The sequence below is a fragment of the Castor canadensis genome, chromosome 19 (genome assembly GCF_047511655.1).
Source record: "Castor canadensis chromosome 19, mCasCan1.hap1v2, whole genome shotgun sequence".
Classification (NCBI taxonomy): Eukaryota; Metazoa; Chordata; class Mammalia; order Rodentia; family Castoridae; genus Castor; species Castor canadensis.
The window spans coordinates 36,375,615-36,399,035 of NC_133404.1; the positions used below are offsets into that span (position 1 = coordinate 36,375,615).

A 23,421-nucleotide genomic window follows, 5' to 3' on the forward strand; every position below is an offset into this window, starting at 1 on the left:
AATATTTGCATTGCTATATTTGAAGGTAATGAAAAGCCTCAAAGATTAAACACGTGGCTATTTTTGTAGACAGGACACAATTATTGCAGCATGCTCACAGGCACAGCAACGCTCAAAGCTTCACTCTCTCTCATGCAGCCAGCAGTAAATGAGTACTTCTCGGAACGAGCCCCTTTTACAGGATTCAGAAGAAATCTATTTGCCGGAGCCGGAGCCAGTGGCTCACACCTGTAATCCTAGCTACTCAAGAGGCAGAGATCAGGAGGATCATGGTTTGAAGCCAACCCTGGGCAAACAGTTCCAGAAAGCCTATCTTGAAAAAACGCATCACAAAAAAAGAGGTTGGTGGAATGGCACAAGGCGTAGGTCCTGAGTTCAAGCCCCAGTACAGGAAAAAAAAAAAATCTAGAGGACTGATGAGACAAGAAGAATGAACATGACTATACTATGTGCACTGTGTAGTTGAGATATTCCCACAGAAACCAGGACTACATTTCTGAGCCTTGGCTAGGCTCTGAGACAGAAGCTGTGTTTCCATTTTCTGGTCCTTCAGCTGCTTGCTCTTCCTCTCCGATGAGTGTTGGCATAGGGAAGAGGCTGTCAGGACTCTCACTTTGACTTAAGTCACTACTAGTGGTGATGGGTTCGTTCTGCTTCTTCCAGTTCAAAGTAAAGGCAATTTGCATAACTGATTGTTCTTTTTCCAAACACCTACAACTGTTTCATCACCAATTTAATAAATGCGAAATTCTCGGATTCATCCTTCCCTTCAGAATCCTTGAATGTCCTTTAGGGTTTGCTTTGGTTTTTGGTTTGTTTTGGTTTTTGATTTTTTTTGGAGATAGGGTCTAGCTGTATAGCTCAGGCTGACCTCGAACTTGAGATCCTCAGGCTGGCCTGGAACTTACTAGATAGCCCAGGCTGGCTTTTAGCTCTCAATCCTCCTACCTGTACCTCCTAAATGTTGCAATTACACATGTGCCCCATGAAACCTGGCTTCCTTTGGTGGTTTTGTGTGTGTGTGTCTGTGTGTGTGTGTGTGTGTGTGTGTGTGTGTGTGGTGCTGGAGTTTGAACTCAGGGCCTGCACTTTAGCCACTCCACTAGCCCTTTTGTGTGATGGGCTTTTTTGAGATAGGGTCTTGCACACTATTTGGCCAGGCTGGCTTTATGATCCCCTTGATCTTTGCCTCCTGAGTAGCTAGGATTACAGGTGTGAACCACTGGTGCCCAGCAAATCTGGTTCTTGGCAGTACTGGGGTTTGAACTCAAGGCTTCGTGCTTGCTAGTCAGGTGCTCTCCCATTGGAGCCACACCTCTAGCCCACTTTGGTTGTTTTTTAAGTGGCTCTGAAAGGAAAGCTGGTAATTCCTAATGGCAATGTATGCCAAAATCAATGCTTGAGTTTTTCACAATGACCCCACCCCCAGCTACTGCCCAGTAACTCTATAGATTTGGAAAGGACAAATATGGCCAAACAAAACAGTAATTTCATGACTTTAAAATTCCAGGCAAGGACAAGGGGACAGATGACTTTATTTCCTATGACTATTACATAGTCAATAATGCTAGTAAAGACAGTGGGCATGGTGATGCCTTCCTGTAATCCCAGCATTTAGGAGACCGAGGCAAAATATCACGGGTTCCAGGCCACTCTGGACTACACAGCCAGTATGGGGCCAGTCTGGGCTACATGTGAGACCCTGTCTCAACACAATAACACAATCGTAATATTGCCACAAAAGAACAACGAATACTCAGGTACTGAGCGATATTCTTTATCCTGTTAAACCAGGTAGGATTCCTGTTCAAACAACGTAAATCTAAGACATGTAAATTCGGGGAGAAATAATAATTAAAAATTCTTCCTTGAAAACAGTTGTATACATTAAAGAAATCTCTGGAACTATAAACAATGTAATTTTTTAATTATGGCTCTGTTATCTTGGAGGATTTTTTTTTTGGTAGTACTGAGGTTTGAACTCAGAGCCTACACCTTGAGCCACTCCATCACCCCTTTTTTGTGATGGATTTTTTTCGAGATAGGGTCTCCTGAACTATTTGCCCTGGCTGGCTTTGAACTGTGATCTTCTTGATCCCTGCCTCCTGAGTAGCTAGGATTACAGGTATGAGCCACTGGCACCCAGCATCTTGGTAGATTTTATGTAAAACAGAACATGGATGGATACTCAACACAAATGCATCAGTATTTACATATCTGCTTAGAGAGGAAAGATAGCATTTATTTAGAAACTCATTTTGATATATAAGCATAATAACAACAGACCTACCTAACAATTTTCTTTCTTTTTTCTGGTGGCACTGGGGTTTGAACTCAGGGCCTTATGCTTGCTAGACAGGCACTTTACCACTTCAACCACTCCATCAGCCCTTTTTTTTATGTTGGGTATTTTCAAGATAGGGTCTCTTGAACTATTTCCCAGGGACTGGATTTGAACCTCTAGCCTCCTGATCACTGTCTCTGTGTAGCTAGGATTACAGGCGTGAGCCATTGGCGCTCGTCCAAAAACAGTTGTTAGTTGTACACAGCAGGCATTGTTTATCATATGTGAAGTGCTGTGGATAACAATCTGAATAACTGATTGCCACAGAGCAGTACTTGTGTCATGTGTTCTCTGCCTCTGCTGTCCTTCAGGAAAAAGGCAGACACATGAACTTATTATTGCAGTGGTTTTGTGTAAGACAGTGGCTATAAGGATTTGAATACCATAGGCACACCCAGCCAAAATGTGCCAGTACTGGGAACAAACACCTGCTCAGGGTGAAACTGAAGCCCTGGCTCATTCGGGAGTCTGCGAAAGTAAGTTTGGACTCTAACGTACTGAACTTGCTTCTCCTTCCCTACCTCTTTCTCAAGCAGTTTTTGAGTTCCTTAGGGTCAGGACCTCAAATAGCTCTAGGGGCTAAGAGGATAACTTTAATAAACAAAGCAGTTCGTTTGGAAGAAAAAAATGACAACAATGTTATGTGTGTAATAAACAGACACAAGTCTTCCTTTTCAGTCAGAAATGGGCTCCCTCCTTTTATTTTTGAAAGAGTTTTAGTCTTATTTCCCTCCTTCCCCCCCACCCCTTTTTTGGTTACTGAGAAGTAATTATTACAGAGCTGGGCATGGTGGTGCATGACTGTAATTCCAGTACTCTGGAGGTGGAAGCAGGAGGTCTGTGGGTTCCAGGCCAGCTTGGGCTATATAGGGAAATCCTGCCTCAAAAAAATCAAAAGAACAACAAAAAATAAATATTTTGCTTCAAGAAAAATGTAAGTACAAGCCAGGCACCGGTGGCTCACATCTGTAATCCTAGCTACTCAGGAGGCAGAGATCAGGAGGATCAAGGTTCAAAGCCAGCCCGGGCAAACAGTTTCTAAAGACCCTATCTTGAAAAAAACCCATCACACACACACACAAAAGGGCTGGTGGAGTGGCTCAAGGTGTAGGCCCTGAGTTCAAACCCCAGTACTATAAAAAAAAAAAAAAGACAAATATACATACAGCTCAATGCAAATGGCATTTCACACTTAGTCTCAATGGGAGACAGCAGAGAATGAAAGAGGCTGTGACCAAGTGCAAAGCTCATGTCTCATCCAAAATACCCTGGCACCTGCCACTAGGGTGGCCATATCTTATCTCTAGAGAAAAGCTGAAGTCCCTGGTTTGTATATAAATCAAGATTTTTGGCCTTAATTTATTATTTTGTGGACATATAGTAAGTTGCACATAGCAAGGGATTTTAGCATGACATTTCCAGACATGCATGTAATGTATGGTGACAATGATATTCACAGCTTCTAGTGCTCTCTTACCCCCTCCTTTCTCTCTTACCCTTACCCTTCCACCTTGTAGTTATCTCCCTTAAAAAAATTTTCTTTTTTTTAATGAGCCAAACCAAATAGTTTGGTGACTTGGCTAGGCCTAGTGGTTACCAGTTTGATCTCAGAGCTATTCATATAGGTACCTGGCTGTGAGCAGCTGGGACTCCCAGATTAAGAAATAAGATCTTTGAATACAAAATAAGTGTATGGACGAGAAAATGAAATCTGATCAAGCATACATGTGTGCTTTAAGAGGGAAATGTGAGAAGAAAGACCAAATCAGATATAGGTGGAAGAGCAAGAAGCTGGGTCAAGGAGGGATTTCAGAAGGAAATGATTGAATGCTGAGCTGTTTTCTGGTTAGCCAAGCCAGCAGAAGAGGGGGAGGAAGGGGCAGGCTAGGGTATCAGCCCACGCTGAGCCCCCAGTTGTCTTTTGGCAAAGCAGCTAAAGTAGGATGCCAGGGTGAAGGTGTCTGAAGCTCAGGAGGTCAGGGCAGAAAAGAGGTCCCCCTGTCAGGCACTTCCAGGCTGTCAGTGAAGACTGTGACTTAAAAAGACAGAACTCAGAGGAACACTAAACCAATCATCCGTTTGGCTTTTCTTAGACATATTCTCGTGGTCTGGGGCAGCAAACTAATTTGCTTCAGCATCTGCTAGAAATTTAATTTCTAAGAAATCAGGTTTAATTTCAAAGAAACCAGGACGTAAAATTTGAATGAAAACAGCAAATTTAACCCTCAGCATTTGCTAACCCACTTCTCCTAGCTTCCTAATATTTAACTAATTACTGAGCCTTTGGAAAGGGTGGGCCAGTGAGGTGAAAGTTTGAATGCAAACTTTTTTTCTGATTAGAAGAGCTGGTCTCTGTCCTGAGTCACGTTAAAAAAAAAACAAACCAACAAATCAAATAGATATCCTTAATGTAAAAAGGGACAAAGACCTCTCTCTCTCCCTCCAGCATTTATTTTAGAAAATTTGCAAGGGTAAATTCTTTCTCTACCTTTGTAAGAAGTTATGTAAATCTTTTTAAAAGCTAAATAAACCTCCTGTCCAGGCTTACAGCCCAGGAATGTCGTTCTTAAGGACCAGAGAGCCCTTTCTTTGAAATGTAATCGCCAGACAAGGTGATATCTCAGTTTCTGCAGGACAGTAGGAGTCTAACTGTGATGGCTGCCTTGTTCTAAGTTACAAACCTAACTCCTACTATAAAAATATTTTTCCTTTGGATAAAACTAGTTGGCTAACAGGTCACCATGCACAAATTACCAGGTAAGCTTTGGATGACAACACAAAGTTTCCTTTCATTTGGGGTTAGTTGTTCCTCTTGAGAATGTTATGTATACAGCAATGGTGTCTGCTTAGGTAGGTAAAACGGTAAAATTTCTTTCCATCTTGGAAGTCCTTCACCAATTGCCTGTGGGGCACAGCCCATTTTGGATTAAAGCTTATTTAGTAAAGAAACTGCTTGCTTTTTTTTCTTCTTGTGGAGGCTAAGTTTGGGAGGGAGATGCCAGGGTTTTTTTTTTTTTTTTGGTTTTTTTTTTAAACATAGATTTTTTTCAACACCTACCACCGAGGCTGGCTAGGCTTTGGGTCTTGCTGCACAAAATGTCCTGACACCAATACCTGATACAAACGTGAAGTCTGTTCACAGCAAATTATGCTTCCATAGGTGTTGATTAGCAGCATTTGGCAAAGTTGACTTGAAGGTTTGTTGCAAGCAGGAAGTCCTGGCATGCAGTTTCTGTCCCCAAAGGGATTTACAATCTAACAATGATTATAGTGCCCTAAGATCATTTTTCGGGGTAAACTAACTTTTCAAGAAAAGCAGAAAAAATCAATGGGTGTTTTTAAAGCGTGTGGGGGGCGGCGGCCCACAGGCACGGTTAACCTGAGGCCCAGGCAATGACGTGGTTGGTCTCTACAGTTCAGCGTCACAGCCCAGCTCAAATCTCAAGACCTCTTTCTGAGCTGATTTAACAAGAATAACCAGAAATCTTATCATAAGAAACTACGAAGTTATCACCAATTTTAAGGCCAGAAACACCTTGAGGCACTCCCCTGATGTTTCTCCCATCCACAACACCCAAGTAAAAGGCCATTGCAATGTTATAATAAGAAGTAAATATTGACACTGAACACACTCGAAGCCAGCCACACGGCTTCTGCTTTCGGCTCCACAGTGCGCAACCGCCTTTATTCTGGGCGCTTTAAGAGTGGATTCCGAAGCCCTGCAGGAAACAGAAGGACAGCGGGCGCCGGGGGCGGGGGGGGGGGGGCGGTATCCAGGCAACGGAGGCGCGCGCCCGCGCTGCGCAGGCGCACTGTGCCGCACTCCGCCGCCGGCCGCGTGGGCGGCGCTGGCTGGGCGCAGTGGAAAATTACCGCAGGTTCCTCTTAAAGGCGCCGCGTCCATTTCCTACCCGAAGCGCTGGGCAAAGGCGTGTGCAGCTCCCGAGAAGCCAAAATGTGAAACGGACTCCACATTTTATTTTCCTTTGGGTACAGTAATTTCATTTCTCTTCTCAAAGGAAATAAAATTCAGTGCGAAGTCAATTCACAGGGTAGCACTCGTCTATATCTGGGCAAATACTGTAATGAACAGGCATCTTCAAAACCAAGTTTAAAAACAGTCACAGTGACTACAACAGGTTCTAAAATGAATGTATCACGAGGAAAAGGAAACTCATCTTTGACAGATGGAGTGACAAATTATAGAGTACTAAAAATTGCAAAAGAAAAAAAAAATTTAAAAGTAGGGCAGAACCAGAAAGCATCCTCTCCTTTAGAACTTTTACAGTAGAATAAATCCATGCGATTTTTTCCCCCCTCTGCTGCTTAGTAAGAAATTTCCTCCCAGTTAGGAGCTTTTAGGATCTTCCATTTAAAAGGTAGCATTGCTGCCTTACTTTTCTGAAAGAACAAAGGAATAACACAGTGATCAGCGTTTGGCACTGCAAACCACCAGGATATATTCTACACACCTTGACTTTGAGAATAATCTCCTTACCAAGTGATATTTCCTTAAGGCCTCCTTGAAACAACAGAATAAAAAAAGTATATATTGTTCTCCTCAAATAAAAGCTGTTGACACATTAAATATCCATTTCCAAAGAAGAAAGATGGTCCTTGGCGCCCTCAGTTTGTCCTTTGATAGTTTGCTCCGTGAAAGATGGCTTTTTTTTTTTTATAAGTTTATAAAACTTATAAAAGGAAGAGACATTCTTGTCCCCTCTGCACTCGGGGGTCAGGAGGAATTCTGAAGAAATATGGAGCTACTGTTCAGTGTTACAAACTGAATTTCCATCCGCCCATATTACTTTCACCCTCAACCCCTTTTGACCATGTCCCTTTTTTCCTAATGTAAAGTGTCTGAAATTTCAGTGGCAACGCAGTAATTTCTGAAGAAAGCATGATGGTTTTCACAACGCAGAGCTGAGTGCTAAGGAAATGTTTTGCATCCGTTTTGACACCTGGTCTGTGGTTTTCAGGTTTGTATGTTAGAGAAGGGATCCCCTCATCTTACCTTCTAGAATCCCAGGGAAAATGAGTTGTGTGTAAGAAAAAAGGTGTGTGTGTAGAAGAGCTGTCCCTCCATGTTGATGCTTCAAGGAATGTGATTTAATTTAATACACTTAAATCACACTGAGCACTGTCACGAAGATAAGTACATGCAGCAACCGCAGCTGGTGCCTGCGACTGATGGATTGATTGCTTACAGGTTCATTTACCAGTGCTAAAATCAGAAAATGTCTCAGATACGATGGTGCTTCTGACTTTTCAAAAGTCTTGCGGCAGGCTTAGATGTCAGCTGTAGACCTCCGCCAGGCAGGTGCCTGAGCTCCAGTGTCCTTACCACCTTTGCCCTGCAGGGAAGGGACATTTTATGGCAAGGACAGCTCTGCACGGTTTCTGGTGGCTAAGGCAAATCTCTCCTCCCTGCAAGAATAGACATGGAAAGGAAAAAATATATATATACAAAAAATTCAGACCCAAAGAATTACTAGAATTCTTTCTCTTAAATGTGGTTCTGATCTGTGGATAAGAGGACAAATTACTATAGAGTCTGTCTATGATGTTTAAAATATAATAAAAGTTTTTAAGAAAGCGGAGTTTTAAATATGCGTCAAAATTTTTAGCAAGCAAGTCCTAGCATTGCAAAAAATAAAATTAGTAAGCAGAATTCAGATTTCCATTGATTTAACAGATGATAAATTCATTGTTCGTAAAATTCTCTAAGAAGCATTACTGGGTCTGAATGCAGAGAGACTGACTGGGTTGGGATGTCAATAAAATACATGACTGACATCAGTCATATTTGAGTTTCTGGTAAACAAGGGTAATGTTTTAGTATAAGTAATATTTGGGACATCCTTATACTAAAAATATTGCCAGGGGCTGGGGATATAGCTCAGAGGTTGAGTGTTTGCCTAGCATGCATAACGCCATGAGTTCAATCCCCAGTACCACAAAAACAAAACCAAATGTAATTTTGAAATTGCCTGGTGCATCTCTGAAACCCAAATTTAACTGGACAACTTGTATTTTTATTGGCTCAATTGAACAGTCCTAATTTGAAGGTTTCCTGAAGGCACCTGTAATTAACTTTTTTCTGTCTGCATTACATTGGCAAACACCAAAAAGCCTCCAGTTCAAGGTGCTGAACTGAGAGGTTACACAAACACAGCAGGAGGTATGTTGTCCCCAGTAAACTGATGGCTTCCAAGTGCAGACATCAACAGCTTGCGAGCGCTTACTGTTACTTGTTCACTCATCATTCATGCAACAGTTACATACTGAGTGCCCACTATGTGCCAGGCGTAAGTTCAGGGAAGAAAGGGGAACAGAGTAAAAATCCTTGTCTTTGAACAGTCTTTGTTTTTGTTAAGTGATCTAATATGTTAAAGTGATAACTGCCATAAATGGTTAAGTGACACCTCACGGTGTGCTCAGACAGCTATGGGAACATCAAGTGGAACTTCCCTGACTAAGGTTGGGAGTAGCAACAGGAAGTGAGTTCGATAAACACCCTTAAAGGAGACTAAGCTGGCAGAGAAGTTAGGGAAGAACATTCTTAGAAGGAACTGCACATGCAAAGGCTGGAAAAAGGTCTTGTGGATTTTTTTTTTAAAAACACAGCAAGACAAACCAGCTGGGTATGGTGGTTTCTATCTATAATCCCAGCACCCCAGCACTGTGGAGGCTGAGGCAGGAGGATCACATAGTGAGGCATTGTGTCAAAAAAAAAAAAAAAAAGCCAACAAACAACTACAAAAAGTGAAAAGTCAAGTACAGCAGGAGATGGAGATGTCTAATGATACAGTACAGAGTACAGTTAGATTATAAAGGAAACTCTAGGGCTGATGGAGTGGCTCAAGTGGTAAGACTGCCATTTTAGCAAGCATAAGGCCCTGAGTTCAAACTCTATGCCACAAAAAAAAAAAAAAGAAAAAGGCAATTGTACAAAGTCCAGTCTCCTGTGGACAACCAGAATAAGGGCAGAAAGGGAGAAGTCAGGTTTAACACACCTTTTCAATGTACACTTTCAGGACTGGAGGAGTGGCTCAAGTGACAGAGCCCTGAGTTCAAGCCCCACTACTGTTAATGGACTTTTTTTTGGTTTTTGCTGTACTGGAGTTTGAACTCAGGGCCTACACCTTGAGCCATTCCACCAGCCCTTTTTTTGTGAAGGGTTTTTTTTTTTTGATATAGGGTCTTGCTTTTCCTGATCATGCTTTTCCTGATCTCTGCCTCCTGAGTGGCTAGGATTACAGGCATGAGCCACTGGTGCCTGCTTAATGCACTCTTTAAAAACAAGAAATGTGTGTTTGTGTATCATCTTGTGCTAGACCCAGGGACATAAAAATGAATACTGTACCAATCCTACCTTCTGGATGCTCAGTTTTGCAGAACCTCTGACACTAGGGGTAAATGTTATCAAGTCTGGGAGTAGGAGGAGGGAGAAACAACCTGGAAAGGAGGCAGAGAGTAGTAAAGACTTCCCACAGGAGGAGATGTTGGAATTCAGAACTGTTTGTTCCTTTTGTTTATTTGGTTTTTTTTGGACAGGGCCTCTGCTGTGTAGCTCAGGCTGGCTTTGAACTCTTGATCCTCCTGTCTCAGGCCACAAAGTCTGGCTGGAATGTGCTGCTGACTGAAAGGGGAGGAGGCAGGGGGGCAGGTAGAAAGACTAAGGAGGCAGAGGATTAGTACTCATGTCTATATGCTGAGATTCTATTTGTGTCAGCCATTGACGTGCTGTTCATCATTGAATCCTCATGAAAAAGAAGTATCCCCCATTTACAGGAAGGAAACTGGTAGCCCAGAAATGTTAGGCTACCAGAGGTCACCCAGTTTGGAAATGACAGCTGGAACCCAGCTCTGGCTCCCTCTTACTCTAGTCACAGCTTCACAGGACCTGGAAAGAGCCAGGAGCAAGGTGACAGTGCTATCTGATATGGGGAGGAGGGGGGTTTTGGGAGGAGACTAGAAGTAAGATAGTGGTGCCTAGGTCTGGAGACCCTTGGCCCTGGCTGGAATGTACCCATGACTCACTGACAAGACTCTGAGGTCTGGAGTACAGAAAGTGAGCCAACCAAGTTAAGGGGCAAAGTCACATGACCTTTTTCTTTCATTGCTGGGCAAAACGGTAACAGAGTGGAAATGATGTTTTCAAGGACCCTTAAGCTTAAAAAAAAATAATTTTTCTTCTCCTTCCCTGACTTCTCACTTGTATCGGTAGCAGATACTAAGCTTCAGCACCTCAGAGATAAGCTTCTAAAAGCTATTAGCTTCCAAAAAGCTATTTAAAGTCAATTGTCCTTAAAAGAACTGAAATGCAAGATATTCACCCATTTTCTGCCATGGGTATCAGTTATGAAATTTGAATGATAATACAAACCAAAAAAACAAAACAAAACTAGAGCTGTTTTGAAAGGAAGACAGTGAATCTCTGAGCACAGATTTTAATCTCAGATGCGCAGTGTTGGTATAGCTAAAAACACCTCCTGTTTACTGCTGTGCATCGGTGGAAGCTTTGCAAAGGTTTGTTTGGATGCTTTGAATTGGTCTCCAATACTGGAGTCCAAGAGATGAATCTCTGTAGTGGGGAATTGTCAACAAAAGGAAAACTGTTGTAGAATAATGACTAACATACATGTCAGTTCAAAAAGCCCCAAATGCCATTCAGTGCTAGGGATCAAACCCCGAGTCTCAAAAATGCTAGGCAAGTGCCATACCCCCAGGTCTCCAAATCCTTTTGAATAAATATTTCTAGCAAACTGTGTTCTCCACCTGAGTGGAATGTATTTTATTACAAGTAATTAGAAAGACTTCATTTAAAGAGAAATTAGGAGCTGGGTGCCAGAGGCTCTTGCCTGTAATCCTAGATACTCGGGAGGCAGAGGTCAGGAGGATCTTGGTTTAAAGCCAGCCTGGGCAAATAGTTTGAGAGATCCTATCTTGAAAACAAAACCCAACACAAAACAGGACTGGTAGAGTGCCTGCCTTGCAAGCGTGAGGCCCTGTACTGCCAAAACAACAAAAGTAATTACCAATAATCTAACTCACAATCTTCAAAACAAGAATGAAAATGAACAATTAATACTGCTGTAGAAGAGTAAAAGTGGTTAAGCACCAGTGGCTCATGCCTGTAATCCTAGCTACTCAGGAGGCAGAGACCAGGAAGATCATGGTTTGAAGCCAGCCTGGGTCTTGAGACCTTATTTGGACAAAACCCATCACAAAAAAAGGGCTGGTGGGGTGGCTCAAGGTGTAGCCCTCTGCCCCCCCACCAAAAAAAAACCCTAAAAAACAAAACAGTAAAAGCAATCCAACTTGAAGAGCTGGGATTTGACCTTAAGCGGGTTACTGAAGCACGTTAATTAGAAGGTTCTGGATGTAATACAATTAAATATACAATTTAGAGAGCAGAAATATCTATCAAACAGTCTTTAAACATTCAGATTCATTGCTGGGGATGTAGCAGAGTGGTAGAATGCTTACCTAGCAGTTGGGAGGCTCTGGAATCATCCCCCTGAGGGGAGGAGGGAATAAAAAAAGCAACAAACAAAGATGGCAAACAAATCCTGACCAATAGTAAGAAAACAGTGAAAAGCATTGTTAATTATTGTTAATTAACAACACTTTGAGGGTTCTAAAATTCATGATTGTTAGTGACATAAGAAAAATGTCCATTATTCATAGCTAAACACAAAACGTAGGTTACAAAGCTACATACAGGCGTACAATTTGTTTAATAGTGGTTGCAGTCTGGATGGTGTTTTTCTTTGTATTTTTTTAATGTTTTCTATTAAGCATAATTTGCTTTAGTAATAGGAAATAAAACATTTTCTTTTAGGCTGCGGATTAATTCAGGGTATCACTGAGCTACACCTTCCAGGCCCTGAAATAAAACATTAAAAAAAAAAATTTTTTTAGCAAAGGAGGTATTAAATTTTACACAAACACAGTCTCCCAAAACAATGTCTATACTGAGAGCCAATTTGCGTATGCTGACCTATTGGAGTATGGGTTTTAATTTTCTTCTATTTGCCTGTATTGATTTTTTAAAACTAAATTTGCTATAGTAAGTTACTTTAAGGCCCAAGATACGTTTTTCCCTTTTAACAGGAAGCCTGTGTTAATGAGGCAAACAACTTCAAGGCCTGAGGACTCTCTTAAAATCTGATGTCCCTTTATATCGGTGACATTTGCAGCAAAAAATTGCCCAGATTTTACCTGAACCATATGTACAAAAGGAGACCGAGGAAAAAAAAACGGGTAATCACTGTAAAAAAAACCAAAAAACCACACACACACAATTGAACTGAACCAGTCAATGGAGGAATTGCTCTGAAGGAGGCAACTGTCCCCAGCTTTCTAACGACGGTAAGTCTAAAGTGCACGCATCTCAGAGGGCTTGGACACACAGGAGGGGTGCCTCCATAATTTAATTTGCTCACAGATGATCCCAAAGGGAGTGGCTTGGGTCAAAAACGCCCATTTAACCCTTAAAATCAAGCCTGGAGATTTTTTTGCCCCCCATTTTCTCATGGTCACTTTATACCGTTTCTAGTTCATCACTTAGTATCAATGCACTTGTTTCTTTTTGTTGGTTTTTGAGGCAGGATCTCTGCTCTGTAGCCTAGGCCGTCCTGGGTCTTCTGATCGTCCTGCCTCAGCCTCCCGACTGCTGGGATTACAGCTGTGCTCCACCAGCCGGGTTTGCCAGTCGTCTTGATCACAAGCCCAAGTGTTAAAATCCCTACCAGACTGAGGAAACGACCAGGAATCCTACAAGTACGTTCAAAATCCTTAGGAAACCTCCCAAACCTTTGGGAGACGAGTGTTATTAAAACAAAAAGGTCTTATCACTTCAGAAACATGCCAAGGGCGTCACAAATTAGCCAAGAATGTCTGAGAGAATCCGAATCTAATTTTTCAAGTGTCTCTGTTCTACATATGCCCCACCCCCAGAGCAGCTTGTGTTCACGTTTTTACCCACAGTGGCTCCTTGTGCACCTCAAACCCACGCAGAATAAGCCGGAATGCACGTGAATTTGAACATGGGGTCCGTGTGAAGGCGCAGCAGGAAGGGAAAGCCACATTTTTGTCTCTCGAACAACATCCAAGGTGGCTGAACGCGGAGAACCTGGGAGTCAGCCACACTTGCTTTGCGCAACAGCTCCCTTCTGCAAGTCACACGGTTGCATCAACAGCTGGACGAGGGGCGGAAATGCTTTAAGGCCTCAGTCACTGAGTTGTCCACCCTCCCTCTGGAGCCTGGCAGGCCTTCGAGACAACCGTAACCTAAATTCCTGCACAGCCAGGGCGCAAGCATTCCCAGGCGCTCCTCCCCAGCCTCGCCCTGCGGCATTTGCAGCCACCAACCCCTCCCTTCCGGAAAGAAAGCCCATATTTGGTCAGGCGAGCGGAAGCGCGCTCCTCACGCGCACCACGTAGCCCGTCTGGCTCCGCCCCTCGGACGTTGCACGTTCATCGCGCCGTCCCTGCCGCCATCTTGTTGTTTTCCTCTAGCTGGCCGGCGGGCCACGTGGCTCACTTGCTGCGGAAGCGAAGGCCACGCCCCAACTTCCGGCTAGACCGGTTCCAGCCGGCTGCGGGACGCAGACGCGCGGCTGCCCCCTGGCGGCCGGGCTCTGGGCTCGGGCCGCGCCCTGCCCCGCCCCGCCCGTCTTCCTCCGCCGCCATTTCCCTGTCGGTCGGCCGCACGTCCGCGCTCCGCCGACATCACGGGCGACGCCGGGGCGAGGCTGCCCCGTACGCGAGCGTTTTTCCCAACGTCAGGGTCAGCGAGGCCCGGAGGGGCGCAGTTTTAGAAGAAAAGTCTGTGCGGGGACGAGGTCACGGAGGCCCAGCTGGGGGAACTTGGACCCGCCCTGGGTTTTCCCTGCCTTCCCGGCCGGCCTCTGACCTTTTCCCATAACATCTGCAAACCCGTATTCATTACTTGAGATGAGGCCTCTGCACATGCCTCATCTTAAAAAAATTTTTTTGGGTGGTTCTGGGATTTGAACTCAGTGCTTTACACTTGCAGAGCAGCCACACCTCCAGTCCATTTTGCTCTGGTTATTTTCGAGGTGAGGGAGGGGGGTTGTCTCGTGAGCGCTTTGCTCTGGCTGGCCTCCCATGGGGATCCTCCAGATCTCAGCCTCCCACGTAGCACAGCCTCGTAGGGTCGCTAGTGCACGGTGTACTTCGCAGGAGAGCATTTGCTTAGCACAGAGCCCATACTGCACCCGAATTTGCAGCACCTCCCTGGGGTGCGCCTTAGAAATGCAAATGCTGGAGGCTCTGAGTTCAATCTCTAGTACCAGAAAAAAAAATTTCAAAGGAGTGTGGTGGTACACACCTGTCATCCCTTAAGATGTGCTCAGATTGCTTTTGCTGAAAAGCACTGATTCCTTACTTGAACCCACTAATTAAAAATGGCAGACGCTTGGCATCCCTAACACCATTTTGTATCTCTTTGCTCTAAGCTATTCTGTTTAGTCATTTTTCAATCACCTTGGATTCCAGAAAGGTCAGAACTGATGATGTCTTTATGACAAAGGACTGAGACTTCCTATAAGGAACAGTGGAGTGTGCAGGACACACCACCCTTCCAAATTAGGACAATTACCTATAATGATGAGGCTGCACCCTAGAGCGGAAGTAATCATCTCATGGGAACCAGATTGCTTCCCTCAAGTGCTGACAGCGATGACGTCTTCTCTGGAACCCTTCTGGGAACACTTGGACTGAGATAATGATAACCAGGCCACACCTGTCATTGGAACTGTTTAACTATGCATACCTTTGTTCTTTTGTCTACTTAAATCTATAGCTCCTGTCTGTACCCTGAAGATGGCTGACAGGCTGAGTGCTCACTCTGGCTCTTCCCATGGCATGTCCCGAGCTGGGTGAAAAACCTCCTTTCTCTGCCTTCACCAGGCCTCTTTATTTAGTGTTTGGGGTGGGTGGCCAGACCTGGCATATGGAATCTCAGGAGTTTGGGCCTTGGGTCCAAAACTTTGGTTTCAGTCCCAGCACTGGGGAGAGTGGGTTTTGAGTTCCAGGCCAGCCTGGGATACATAGTAAGACCCTGTCCCAAAAAAATGTGACTACTCAGGGCTCCTCAGGTATGTATTGGAAACTCGAGGTAAATGAGCTTGACCCATGTGATCAACAAGCATCAAGGTGGTTCTGAGGCTCCAAGAAGTCTCCTTACCTCACAGCCTAAGGGGACAAAAGGGAAGTCACCTTTGAGCATCAACTCCCAGCCTGGCCCCAATTTCAGCAATTTGCATAATTCCCCAGGTAATTCTCCCCACCTGGCTCTCCTCACTCAGGGAGAGGAAGTGAGCTCAGACTTCCTAGGACTGCAGCATGCCAGCATTTGGGTAAAATGGTGCAAGACCACAGGTGCCACTCACCTGTGCACCCCTGCAGGGGTGTGGACGTGCCAACAGTGTTTTACCTCCAGGGAGGGTAGGTGGCTTAGGGGGAAATAGTTGGAAAGATTTTTCTGTGGGTAAGTCTTATTTTTGAATTTGAATCATATGAAATTAGTTACTCCAAATAAGATGAAACTGTTACAAATCATACTCAGAACAGTATTAGAACTAAAACTGGAATCAAACCAAACTGGCTAGATTCCACGTCTTCTGTTGACTGCATGAAAAGCTGTGGCAAGAGCCACAAGTGCCTGGCAGTATTGTCTTTTTCGTTGGCAATATTGGGGTTTGAACTCAGAGCCTTGTGTTTGGTAGGCAGGTGCGCTACCACTTGAGCCACACCTCCAGCCCAAGGATTGTGCCACTCTTTATGGAGAGTTGAAAAGGCAACTCAGGGAGGCTACTTTTTTTTTTTTTTTCCTCACTGTGTAGCCCAGGCTGGCCTCAGCCTCCTGTGTGCTGGGTTCATTGCACCCAGTTTGGGTGTGTTACTTAACACACCCTTGGTTTGCTCATCTGTAAAACATTTTTTAAAAAGTGCTTTCCTCACAGGCTCTTTGCAAGGACGAATTGAGTCAATGCACGTTATGCATCTGAGGACTGAACTCATAGTGGGTCCGAAATAATTGAAAGAAAAATTGCAGCCATACTGAACATGTATAGAATTTTTTCTTGTGGTTTCTTTAAACAATATGGCACTGCAACTATTTGCATACGTTTGCATTGTATTGGGGAATTATAAGTAGTTGAGATGATGTGGAGTGCAGGGGAGGATGTGTAGGTTTTATTCAAATGCGATGACATCATGTCAGGGACTTGCATTTCCTTGTGAGGATGTGTCCAGAACCTAATCCCCACAGGACACTCAGGGACGACCGTCCTGCGCTTGGAACAGTGCTTCACATAGAACCAACGTTAACTACATCCCAGGTTTAACAAAAGCACCAGGCACAGTGGCTCACGCCTATAATCCAGCTACTCAGGAGGCAGAGATCAGGAGGATCGCAGTTCAATGCCAACCCGGGCAAAAAGTTCGAGAGACTCTACCTCGAACATAAAAAAGGGCTGGTGGAGTGGCTTGAGGTGTAGGCCCTGAGTTCAAACTCCAGTACCACAAAAAAAAAAAAAAAAAATCAACAGGGCTGGAGGTGTGGCTCAAGAAGGAGAGCACCAGCCTAGCAAGTCCAAAGCCCTGAGTTCAATCCCCAGCACAGCCGAAAGAAAAAAAACCAAAAGAGATGTAGAAATAAAGGTTTGTGACTATATGTATGCAATGAAATATCACAATACTCACCTTTGTTTGATTAATATACACTAATTAAAAAAAAAAAAGCTGGGTGCCAGTGGTGCACACCTGCAATCCTAGCCACTTGAGAGGCTGAGGTGAGAAAAATTGAGGTTTGAGGCCAGTCCAGGCAAAAAACGAGCCCCTATTCAAAAAATAAGCACAGAAAAAAAGGGCTGGAAATGTGGCTCAAGCAGTAGTGCAACCTGCCTGGCAAGCTCGAAGTGCTGACTTCAAACCCCAGTACAACCAAAAAAAAAAAAAAAAAGATACTCTTAAAAAAAATAAAGAACAACGGTTCGTGGTAGCTCAGAGCAATGTTTTAAACATTTCTTCCCAGCAGTAATATTTGGTCAGTGAGACTGTACGTAGCGACTCATAAAAGCTACACTGTCCAGCTCCTGCAATAATGAAGATGGATAGGGTTTCCTAGGTCAGCAGAGCAAGGGTGGTGTGCTGGTAAGAATGACTGTGCACTGCTTCCCAGGGCTGCTATCTGTGTCATTAGGATAGTATCTTTTTTTGTGTGGTGGTCCTGGAGTTTGAACTCAGGGCCTCACGCTTCCTAGGGAGGCACTCTACCACTTGAGCTATTCCATCAACCCTTTTTTTGTGTTGGGTATTTTCAAGCTAGAGTCTTGAGAACTATTTTCTTGGGCTGGCCTCTTAACTGCAATCCTCCCGATCTCTGTCTCCTAAGTAACTAGGATTACAGGTGTGAGTTACTGGTGCCTGGCAAATTTATTTTTGGTATTTTTTTCTTTTTCTATTTTTTTTTTTTGGGTGGGAGTGGGGTTTGGATTCAAGGCTTTGTGCAAAGCAGGTACTGTACTGTTTGAGCCACACCTCCTCATATGGTTTTATAATTGTTCTATTTTATGAATAGTTACTGTGGTGAATCTCTTACTGTGCCTAATTTATAAATTAAGCTTTACCAGGTGTGTGTGCATAAGGAAAAACAGTTTCGATAGGTTTGACCCTATCTGTGGAAGCAGGCAGCGGATGGAGGTCGGGGGTGGGGGGGGCGGCTACTCTAATTTGTTACTGTGGTCCGAGGGAACCAATACAGAATAGGCACTAGGAAGCATTTCTTTGTGGCATTTTATATAGCTCAGCAAACATCAACTGTCCATAGTAGAGATGAGCAGGTGGAACTGACAAAGGTCACAGAGTTCCTCCCTTAACCAGTTACTGCTGTGCACAAATCAGGACCCCTTCCCCAGTAGGTCTGGAGCCCAAGAATTTATATTTTGAAATAAAGCAAAAACAAACCTTTATGTGATTCTGACACATGGACATTTGTACATCCCGTCATCTGCTATGGACTAACATCCTACCATAGATTGTGAAGATGCAAAGGAGACGTGAGCCCTCCAGGTTATAAATCTAGCAAGGAAAATAAGTAAATGCAGAAATAAGACCACTTCAGGAGGCTTTGGGCGTAGCTCAGTGGTTATAGTACCATCCACAGCACTACACACACACACACGATAATTTCAATTGAGTCTGGTGTTAATGTATAATAAATATTGAGTTATTTCTTCAGACACTACCTCTCCTGATCCTCAAAATCATTCTAGGAAGAGGACAACATTCCCACTTTAGAATGGAGAAAAATCTCCACTTGGTAGATGAAGCAGCTCATTTGTTCACCCAGCTGGTTGATAGAGAAGCAGGATTTGAATCCGGACCTGTTTGGTTGTTAAGTAGACAGATGGGCAGCCAGCCCCAACTGAGGAGAAAGAAGCTGCTGGGTGCTGCAGCCTGAGAAAGTGGAGACCAGCTGGGAGCTGCTACATGCTTAGTGTGACTGGATGATGGCTGATGGGAGGAGAGGGGTCAGGGATGAAAGGGGAAGCAAAACAGGGCCTGTGCTCCTAAAACTGGGGCAGGGACACTTCTCAGCCAAGCCTGGAGGAAGAAGCCAGTGACCTTGGAGGCTGGGACAGAGCAACGCAGGCCTCCTGTGCAGTGAAGGGCCTCGGTGGTGCTCCCTTCTTTAATCTCAGCATTCCTGTGGTTTCTACACCTTAGGGCTGGTGTCCCCGCAGGAAGGGACCTCCACCCAGCTGCCAGACTCTTTGCAATGTAAGGAATCCTACAAAGCTTTCAATTAGTCATCAGCAGTTTTCACCTGTTTTAAGATGAAAAACAATTTTCTCTCTACCCCCTAGGCCAAAAGAAGAGGTTAAGAAAAGACTTCACCACACAGCAAGAGAACCATGTGCAGGCACTGTGTGTTTCTTCCTCCATGGGGCAGCCCTGTTTTACGTCTTGTTATAAAAAAATTTATATATACAATATACAGGGGCAGGAAACGATATGCTGGGTCCCCTACCCCCACCGCCCAGCTGTAATAGCTCTCACCTGCTGGCCAGTCTTAGCCTATGCTCGCACCCACTCCTTCACCGGGCTTTTATTCCCCCCCATATGGCCATACACATTTTATTTAGAAAAATTTCAAGCCCACAGAACAACAACAAGAATAGGGCTGGAGAGCTGGCAGAATGGCTCAAGTGGCAGAACACCTGCCTCGCTAGCAGGAAACCCCAGTACCACCAATATAAATAAATAAATAAATAAATAAATAAATAAATAAATGAATGAATAAAAGGACTGGTGGTAGAGTGCCTGTCTAGCAAGCGTGAAGCCCTGAGTTCAAATTCCATTGCCCCCCAAAAAGAAAAAAGAAAGAAAAATGACCAGAATATTATCATAACCATCCACTGAACCAAGAGTCACCAATTTTTAACACTTTGCCACATTTGCGTCATCTTTTCTTTTTTATTTATAGGAGAGTTGGTTGCAGAGCAACCCCGTTTAACCTCCATGGCCCTGGCTCTAACCCTCACACCTCTTTTCTCACAGGTCTTTGCACCCGCTGGGAACTCCTCAGGCTAATGCAAATCTTTTAATCAAATGCAAATCTGATTAAGTCTCCCAGCTGCCTCTCCTCTCCGGGTTTAAAACACCTCTGGGGCCTCCCGCTGCTCCTAGGTTCAAACCCAGGATTCCCAACACAAACAAGGCTTTGGAGCCTTGCAAGGCCAGGTCCTGGATCATTGTTCCCCAGTGCAAACCCCTCGGCTCCCCTAGTTGAGCCTTCTGGGCACTCCCTTTCCGTCCCTCTCCTATTGCTTCCTGCCATCCCTCCCCTCCTGGCTCCCACAACCTTCTCTCATCTCTTTCTCAGGGACCCTTCCTTCTGGACCACGCCAGCTACCCCCAGGCACACTCCCTTCACTTACTGTGTGTGAGTGATGGCTGGCTTTTTCCAGGGATTCCTGTTACCTAGACCATAATAAGGTCCATGTGGCAGGGACTGGGTCTTCCTTTGCTGCCCCTTGTTAGCCTAACTGCTTATTGTGGTGCGTGGTACACAGTAGGCACTGAATAAACGTTTGTTGATGAGTAAAAGAATATGTACTGGGTAACAAATAATGCATACCTTGTTCTAAGGACTGATCTTAATTATTGTAGTTAGCACCATTACTGCCATCTTGCGGTGACTCCAGTTATGACACTGCTGGGCCCTACTCTGGCTGCAAGATCGTGTGATAATAGTTATCTGTTGAATGTTTCCCTTTTTTTCTGTTATTGTATCAGGGATTTTGCAACACTGTTTACTTGATACAGGAGCAAATGGGTGTAAGCCGCCTTCCAAGGTGATGAGCAAAGGAAGACTCCTGGATTCAGGATACAGTCTCTTGCTCTTTTACAAACTGTGCCTCATTGTTGGTACAGTTTATTACCCGAAATGTACATATAAGAAAACCAGGTTGGGTGGTAGTGGCTCACGCCTGTAAGCCTAGTTACTCAGGAGGCAGAGATCAGGAGGATTGTGGCTCAGAGCCAGCCCCGGGAAACAGTTCTCAAGACCCTATCTCGAAAAACCTTTCACAAAAATGGGGCTGGTGGAATGGCTCAAGGGGAAGGCCCTGAGTTCAAACGCCAGTACCACAAAACAACAACAACAACAACAACAACAACAACAAAACCCCCAAAAAACCCAAATAAAGGCAGCCGTTGTGGTGCTCAGCTGTTGTCTACACAGTTAAGGAGCCTGAGGCAGGAGGATCACGAGTTCTAGACAAGCCTGGGGAAGACAGACACCCTGTCTTCAAACAAAAAGCAAATACCAGTCTAGAAGGGGAGTGATTAATTCCCTCAGATCTTACATAGAGAGGGATGCTTTGTGGCCTTCAAGGAACTGTCAGGAAGAAAACAGGGCTAAATTAAATTAGGTTGGTAATTTTTTTTGACTGTCAGACACAATGAACCATTGAGCTGCCTCTGATTCTGACCACACCAGAGCCTTTTGAAATAACTGAATCTTCCTGACAATGTAGTGATCAGATCTCTTCAGTTCTCAGAGATTGAAGGGAAAATGCTCCATCCGAATGAATTTAGGGACAAAGTCTCCTAGTTGGGCAGTGTTCTTCTCAGCAGTGGTTAAGTGCTCTTTCTAAGCTGTCCACAGAGGGAGGAAAACGACATTGCCCTGTCTAATAAATGCTTATGTCTGGATCCAGAGGGTCAGTGTCACCAGCTCCGGGGTGATGGACCCCTCGTCTACACAATGAATGCTTGCTGATTGATAAAGTCTCTGTCAGAGCTCATTGCTAGCATTTGTACGACAGTCCCACGGGTGCCCGGGCAGTGTGACATGTGTGATGTACCTGCCCCTCATTTGACTGGGTCTCACTCCATTAAAAGGTGAGATAATTAAGTTCTTCTTCTTCTTCTTCCCTCTTGACGAGGGTATAGACACGCCTGCACACCACCACCGGGACAGGTGGGGAGGTGAATCACGGGAGCCTTTGACACTTGTGACAAATGATTCTTCTGTTTCAAATATTCCAATTTAATAAAAGATAAAGTACTCGTTATGAAATAAAAGCTGCTTGGAAATTCTATTATGCACTCCATGGGCAGTGATGATTCTGAATGTCACTGTCAGAAGTGACATTTCACAGCTCCTATTCAGTTACTCCTTGTGGTTCTGTGTGAGAAAGAGGGCGAGAAGTGGGCTTGCCTCCTTTGTGTCTGTGTCCCAGTATGTAGGCCACCTTGGTGCACCGTTAATAGTCAACAGGTGCTTGTTAGTTTTTATTTTTAATTGTTTTATTATTCATATGTGCATACAAGGCTTGGGTCATTTCTCCCCCCTGCCCCCACCCCCTCTTGTTAGTTTTTAAAAATATATATATATTAATATATATTAATTACTGTTGTGCTGGGTGGGGATACATTGTGGCATTTACAAATGTTCCTACAATATATCAAATATATCATACTTGAATTCATCCCCTCCACCATTCTCCTTTGTCCCCCCTCCACCGAATAGGTGCTGGTTAGTGTTGAACAAATGGCACAAGTTGGTTATATGGGGTACTGAGTACCCCAGATCTTTCTGGGAATACACTGGAAGGGAAATCTGAATGCTTTCAGAGAATTGATGCTGGAGAGTGGGTTCTGAATCCTGGCCCCCTGGCTTTCCAGTGGAGAAACTGAGGGCCATCAAAACTCGAGGTTTCTCCAGGGTAAAGGGGGTAATCATAGAGGACTATAGAGTTTATGAAGTTTTGATCAATCCAGAAAGTTTGCTTTTTGGAGGTACTGGGTTGACACCAAGGGCATACTGGGTCAGTGTCTGCTGCATGAGCTGGGTGTGAGGAGGGTGGAGAAGAGGCTGCCTGGCTTGGGTTGGGAGCATGGCAGGTCTTTGCCAATCCAATGACTTTTGATGGCTGCAGTGCAAGTGAGACTCCATCCCTGAATGGGATCAGGTTTGCCAGGCTCGGAGGGAGGATATGTAAATCTGACTCAATTCACAACCTTGCTTAACGGTTCAACTGAAATCACATCTGATTGGACTCATTCATAAATGTCAGGGAAGGAAATGACTGCGAGTGCAGTGTGAGGGGTCTTCACAAAACCTGTGATAGCTTCACAATGGAGACCCATCTAGAAGCCTCACTGTTGCTAGGGCAACCGGGAGAGAAACCGGTTGCCCAGGTTACCTGCGTTTCAGATATCACTGTATTTAAGTGTTAGCTTGGAAAGAGCCTAGGAGCACCATGGGGACAGGCAGTGGGGACAGTTTAAGTGAATGAGAGACAGCTCTGATGTCCCCCCTCCCCACACTTTCATGAAGAATGTCTTTTATTATAGGATCATTGAGTTGTTATCTTAGAACCAGAGTCTCCTCAAATGACTGAGCCTCTAAAGGCTTTTCTTTCTTTTTGAAATGCTTTGTTATTAGCTGGGCTCCAGTGGCTTATGCCTGTAATCCTAGCTACTCAAGAGGCACAGATAAGGAGGATCATGGTTCAAAGCCAACCCCA

At 44.4% G+C, this 23,421-nt stretch overlaps 1 long non-coding RNA gene across 1 annotated transcript; it reads right to left on the reverse strand.

Annotated features, from left to right (window-relative positions):
- Nucleotides 1–1,682: 1,682 nt before the first annotated feature.
- LOC141419182 (uncharacterized) lies at nt 1,683–13,850 on the reverse strand. The gene is made up of 3 exons (XR_012443826.1): nt 12,900–13,850; nt 6,843–7,771; nt 1,683–6,745 (listed from the first exon to the last, which is right to left on the reverse strand). It is a non-coding gene; the product is annotated as an uncharacterized lncRNA (long non-coding RNA).
- Nucleotides 13,851–23,421: the final 9,571 nt, after the last annotated feature.